The sequence below is a fragment of the Callorhinchus milii genome, unplaced genomic scaffold (assembly GCF_018977255.1).
Source record: "Callorhinchus milii isolate IMCB2004 unplaced genomic scaffold, IMCB_Cmil_1.0 Scaffold2, whole genome shotgun sequence".
In the NCBI taxonomy this organism is placed as follows: domain Eukaryota; kingdom Metazoa; phylum Chordata; class Chondrichthyes; order Chimaeriformes; family Callorhinchidae; genus Callorhinchus; species Callorhinchus milii.
Window position 1 is genome coordinate 25,893,523 of NW_024704743.1, and position 6,502 is coordinate 25,900,024.

The following is a 6,502-nucleotide window of genomic DNA, read 5'->3' on the forward strand; positions in this document are numbered from 1 at the left end:
GAGCAGGAGAGCCTGTGTGTAAGAGGTTGCAGACAGAGCAGGAGAGCCTGTGTGTAAGAGGTTGCAGAGAGAGAGCAGGAGAGCCTGTGTGTAAGAGGTTGCAGACAGAGCAGGAGAGCCTGTGTGTAAGAGGTTGCAGAGAGAGGAGAGCCTGTGTGTAAGAGGTTGCAGAGAGCAGGAGAGCCTGTGTGTGAGAGGTTGCAGAGAGAGGAGAGCCTGTGTGTAAGAGGTTGCAGAGAGCAGGAGAGCCTGTGTGTGAGAGGTTGCAGAGAGAGGAGGAGAGCCTGTGTGTAAGAGGTTGCAGAGAGAGGAGAGCCTGTGTAAGAGATTGCAGAGAGAGCAGGAGACCCTGTGTAAGAGGTTGCAGAGAAAGCAGGAGAGCCTGTGTGTCAGTGGTTGCAGAGAGCAGGAGAGCCTGTGTCAGTGGTTGCAGAGAGCAGGAGACCCTGTGTCAGTGGTTGCAGAGAGCAGGAGACCCTGTGTCAGTGGTTGTAGAGAGCAGGAGACCCTGTCAGTGGTTGCAGAGAGCAGGAGACCCTGTGTCAGTGGTTGCAGAGAGCAGGAGACCCTGTGTCAGTCGTTGCAGAGAGCAGGAGACCTTGTGTCAGTGGTTGCAGAGAGCAGGAGACCTTGTGTCAGTGGTTGCAGAGAGCAGGAGAGCCTGTGTTTGTGTGGTTGCAGAGAGCAGGACAGCCTGTGTGTGTGTGTGTGTGGTTGCAGAGAGCAGGAGAGCCTGTGTCAGTGGTTGCAGAGAGCAGGAGACCCTGTGTCAGTGGTTGCAGAGAGCAGGAGACCCTGTGTCAGTGGTTGCAGAGAGCAGGAGAGCCTGTGTCAGTGGTTGCAGAGAGCAGGAGACCCTGTGTCAGTCGTTGCAGAGAGCAGGAGACCTTGTGTCAGTGGTTGCAGAGAGCAGGAGAGCCTGTGTCAGTGGTTGCAGATAGGAGAGCCTGTGTATGTTTGGTTGCAGAGAGCAGGAGAGCCTGTGTGTGTGTGGTTGCAGAGAGCAGGAGAGCCTGTGTGTGTGTGTGGTTGCAGAGAGCAGGAGAGCCTGTGTCAGTGGTTGCAGAAAGCAGGAGAGCCTGTGGCATTGGTTGCAGAGAGCAGGGGAGCCTGTGGCAGTGGTTGCAGAGAGCAGGAGAGGCTGTGTCAGTGGTTGCAGAGAGCAGGGGAGGCTGTGTCAGAGGTTGCAGAGAGAGAGCAGGAGAGCCAGTGTCAGTGGTTGAAGAGAGAAAGAGAGCAGGAGAGCCTGTGTCAGTGGTTGCAGAGAGAGAGGAGAGCCTGTGTGAGTGGTTGCAGAGAGAGAGAGAGAGAGAGGAGAGCCTGTGTGAGTGGTTGCAGAGAGAGAGAGAGGAGAGCCTGTGTGAGTGGTTACAGAGAGAGAGAGAGGAGAGCCTGTGTGAGTGGTTGCAGAGAGAGAGAGGAGAGCCTGTGTCAGTGGTTGCAGAGAGAGAGAGGAGAGCCTGTGTCAGTGGTTGCAGAGAGAGAGAGGAGAGCCTGTGTCAGTGGTTGCAGAGAGAGAGCAGGAGAGCCAGTGTCAGTGGTTGCAGAGAGAGAGAGAGAGGAGAGCCTGTGTGAGTGGTTGCAGAGAGAGAGAGAGGAGAGCCTGTGTGAGTGGTTGCAGAGAGAGAGAGAGAGGAGAGCCTGTGTCAGTGGTTGCAGAGAGAGAGAGAGAGAGGAGAGCCTGTGTGAGTGGTTGCAGAGAGAGAGAGAGAGAGGAGAGCCTGTGTGAGTGGTTGCAGAGAGAGAGAGAGAGGAGAGCCTGTGTGAGTGGTTGCAGAGAGAGAGAGAGAGAGGAGAGCCTGTGTGAGTGGTTGCAGAGAGAGAGAGAGGAGAGCCTGTGTCAGTGGTTGCAGAGAGAGAGAGAGAGAGAGGAGAGCCTGTGTGAGTGGTTGCAGAGAGAGAGAGAGAGGAGAGCCTGTGTGAGTGGTTGCAGAGATAGAAAGAGAGCAGGAGAGCCTGTGTGAGTGGTTGCAGAGAGAGAGAGAGAGGAGAGCCTGTGTGAGTGGTTGCAGAGAGAGAGAGAGAGGAGAGCCTGTGTGAGTGGTTGCAGAGAGAGAGAGAGAGGAGAGCCTGTGTGAGTGGTTGCAGAGATAGAAAGAGAGCAGGAGAGCCTGTGTGAGTGGTTGCAGAGATAGAAAGAGAGCAGGAGAGCCTGGAGCTCACTGAACCATCTGTGTGCCTGTCACACACACACACAGAGCTGGAGCTGCTGCTGATGTTGAGGGTAATCAGACCAGCAGTGAAGGGAAGACCAAACTGCTGCTGCATACCCCACAGCCACAACATTGCACACACACTCCCCCCCCCCCCAACCCCACCCTCTCTCTCTCCAGCCCATTCCACGGCATATTTCAAAGGAGAAAAGGGAGGGAGAGGGTTGTGTGTGTGGGAAGCTCTCTCCCTTTGAAATCTCGAGAGCTCCAACCACTTGTGGCTCCTTTCCCCCCCAACCCTACCTCCTCACACACCACTCACCCCCCCCCCCCCAAAGAAAAAGCCCTCGAGCGCTGAATGTGCATTGCTTCTTTTGCAAAGAAACCTGTTCGCAATCAAATAAAATCCTCAAGAGTCGAAAGAGGGCAAAAGGGCTTCCTGCATATTGCAGGCCAAGGGTGGTTCTTCCTGGTTGCCTGGGGCGGGCGAGGGAGAGAGGGTGCAGGAGGGTGCAGCAAAGTTTAATTTCAACTTTTACCAGGAATATCTTCTTCATTGGTGGCTTCTCTCCCACTCCTGCGTATCAAAGCAATCTGATTGCAATTGTTTCCGCGGAAGACCTTTTTATCTCTTCCTCTTGATGTTTTTCAAATGTGTGTGGGAGAGGGAGGCGAGAGAAGGGGGTCTCCCTGAGGATGAAGTAAATTCAAGCAGATCGGTGATATTCCAAAGTAACGCTGTTGCTTGTTCTGATGCTTGGATGTTTCATCAATGAGACCTTTGAAGTGTGGGCATATTCTCAACTCCGTAAACTCCGTGATGTGTGAGACAGAGCTACATACTGATAAGCTGCATGGATATCATTTTCTCTTCATGTCGCTCCCTTTCTCCCTAACATTCAATGCTGGGGGAATGCCGAATTTTGGAGGTATTAATAATCCTTGCATTTGATATAGCGCCTTATCACGTCTTCGAGACGTCTCAAAGCGCTTCACAGAATATACTGTAAAGTGAATCGACTGTATTTTGTGGATGAAACAAGGCAGCCAATTGCACACTGCAGTGTCCCACATACCGTCATGGATTAAGTGACCAAATTATTATTATACTTGTTTTTTGAAGGGATTATTACCAGGCAGGTTCACCAGAATGTTACCAGGCCTAAAACGGTTAAATTACGAGGAAAGGCTGCGTAAACTTGGATTGTATACCCTTGAGTTTGGAAGATTCAGGGGTGATTTGATTGAGGTATTTAAGATGATAAAGGGATTTGATAAGGTAGATACAGAGAAGCTATTTCCTCTGGTGGGTGAATCCAAGGCATAGTCTTAGAATTAGAACCAGGCCATTTAAGATTGAAATCAGAAGCATTTTTTCATTCAAAGGGTGGTAAAAATCTGGAATTCTCTCCCCCAAAAGGCCGTGGATGCTGGATCCATCCACACTTTCAAGAGTGAGGTTGATAAATTTTTGGTAGGTCAGGGTATTAAGGGATATGGGGAGAAAGCAGGAAATTGGAATTGAAAGGATTTGTTGAGGTACAAATCAGCCATGATCTAATTAAATGGTGGAACAGGCTCGAAGGGCTGAATGGCCTCCTCCTGTTCCTATGTTCCTATCCTCAGAAAAGCAGTCCATCAACAAGGGTTCCAACTTACTGCTAGGTAAACAGAGGCGTGTGGAGCAAAGAAACTTGCCAAGCGTTTCGCTGTGCCTAGGAATCAAATCCAAGTCTGCTTGCTTGCAAGGCGAGTGCTCTAACCACAAAGCTACAGGACTCCATGAGGTGTCGTCCTTCGGATGAGGTATTAAAATGATGCCCCACCTGCCTATCAGTGGGACGTTAAAGATCCCATGCCACTATTCTAAAAGAAATGAATTTTCCCGCTGTCCTGGCCAACAGTTCCCCAAATAAAATTAGTCATTCAGTTCATGGCTGTTTGTGGGATATGTTTGTGGCTACTGCATTTGCCCACAAAGTCACTCCACTTTGCAGTATATCCTGTAAATCCTTTAGGGACATCCAATGTGAAACACACAATTATAAAATGTAAGGATTATTATTATATTACTTTGGACAGTGGAGTGGGAAAATGGTAAAGAAACATTGGCAAGTCAAAAAAACGTGTTGGAGGAATGCTGACTTGTTAGAGTGCTGTCCTTTTCTGTCCACTAAGGTGGATGTCCTGTAGCTTAGTAGGTTAGCGATTAGAGCACTCTCCTCACAGGCAAGAGGACCTGGGTTAAATTCCTGGGAAGGACCAAATGTTAGGCAATTTACCTTTCTCCACTCATCTCTGCTCAGTAAGTAGGAACCCGGTTGTTAGGCGATTGGTGGATTGCTTTTCTGGGGGTAATAATCCCTTCAAAAATAAATAAATAATAATTTGGTCACTCAACCCACGACTGTTTATGGGACACTGCTGTGGACAATTGGCTAGCGCGTTTTGCCTACAACATATACAGTCAATTAATTTTACAGTATATTCTATGAAGCACTTTGAGACGTCTTGAAGACATGATAATATATATCAAATGTAAGGATTATTTTATAAACAAACTACAATGAGCCAATACTGTATGAGGACTACAAGTCTTGATCCAAGAAAGTCTAGCTTCTGAGTTGCAGCTGAAGTGAAGATCAGACCATCCTCTTGGGGGCATAGGGAGAGAAGCAGGGCCTCATTGGAGCTGAGCTGGCTCCAAGGTAATATGCTTTTGTAACGGAATGTCTGAATCGAGTCAACCCTCCGCGGTGGTCTCAGTAGTCCTGTTGCTGAGCCAAGTGGGTTTGCAGTATACTTAGGCGCCAGCCATCCTGGCTCTTCAGCAGGGCGTGGAGGAGCAGACTGCTCACTGAGGTAGGAATGCTTTCCACTTGGCTTCTGTTAACCATGCAAGCCAAACCTCTAGGGTGGGTCCTAGCTGGACAAACAGCAGGAAGTTTGTCGGTAATGGCAAACTATGTGATATTAACTAGTTATACTCCCATAGCGTGGCTCTCGCCAACCTAATACTCTCCAGATTCAGGTAAAGAAGGTGTGTCTTTCCAGGGAAAGAGTGCACATTACATTCCAAATACAAGGAAATGCAAATTCCCATTTGTTGGTGCCATACATTCGTGGTACTATCAGACTGGTTTCATACTCTTAAGCATGATGATGGGTTTTCACATGTGTCAGATACTCGGTTGACCAAATAAAACTCAGGTCAGCAGTTTGCCTGAGATAGATTATGATTGGCAAAAGATTATTGGGTCTCAGTCACTGCCTGTAACATGAGTACCTAGGCCCTCGCCCTTTGGCACAGATTCCTGATCTTTACTTTCAGATTGCTGTCACCAGCTGCTCATTAACTAACCAAGGCTTTGAATTTGGTAGCTATTATTATAATAATAGTATTTGAATAGCACCTTATCAGGTCAAAATGTCTGAAAGTGCTTCAAGGAGATTTTCTGTAAAAACTGTAGGCAAACAAGGCAGTCAATTTGAGCACGACAATGTCCCACAAACATTATGAAGTGAATTTTGTTTTACTCTAAGGGATTGTTGGCCAGGACAGAGGGAGAGAATCCTTCTCTTTTGGATTGGTGCCATGCGATCTTTAACATCCACCTGAGTCATCAAAAAAGGACAGCACCTCTAACAAGTCAGCGCTCCTCCAACACTGCACTGGCATGTCAGCCTTGACTATAATAATCCTTACATTTGAGCTCAAGTCCCATCATGGATCTTGAACTCACAACCTTCTTGACTCAAGAGCATCAATAATTGAGCTAGGGTGAAAACACACAGGTAGAAGCTAATGGCAAACCCTTTCATGGGAACATGCAGTATCAATTGCAGACTCAGACACCAAATTAATTTGTTTAAGGAAACACTTTCATTGATGTTTAAAGAATAAAGTTAAACCCCAGGGATGAGGGGTTATAATTATGAGGAGAGTTTGGAAAACTTGAGTCTGTTTTCATGCAAGCTGAGAAGTTTGAGAGGTGAACTGATAGAGGTCTATAAAATGATGAGTAGTTTTGCCAGGGTGAATAGGGAGATGCTATTTCCATGAGTAGGTGGGTGACTAGAAGATACAGATCCTGTAGCTCAGTGGTTAGAGCACTCATCTCGAAAGCGAGAGACCTGGCTTTGATTCCTGCAGGGCGAAACCTTGGGCAAGTTTCCTTACTCCCCATGCCTGATAATAATCCTTCAAGGAAATAAATAAAATAACAATTTAATCACTCAATCCATGACTGTTTGTGGGACACTACTGTGCACATTGAATATATATTAAATATATATATTATAAATTAAATGGAATATATATTAAATATATATTAAAACTATATCAAATG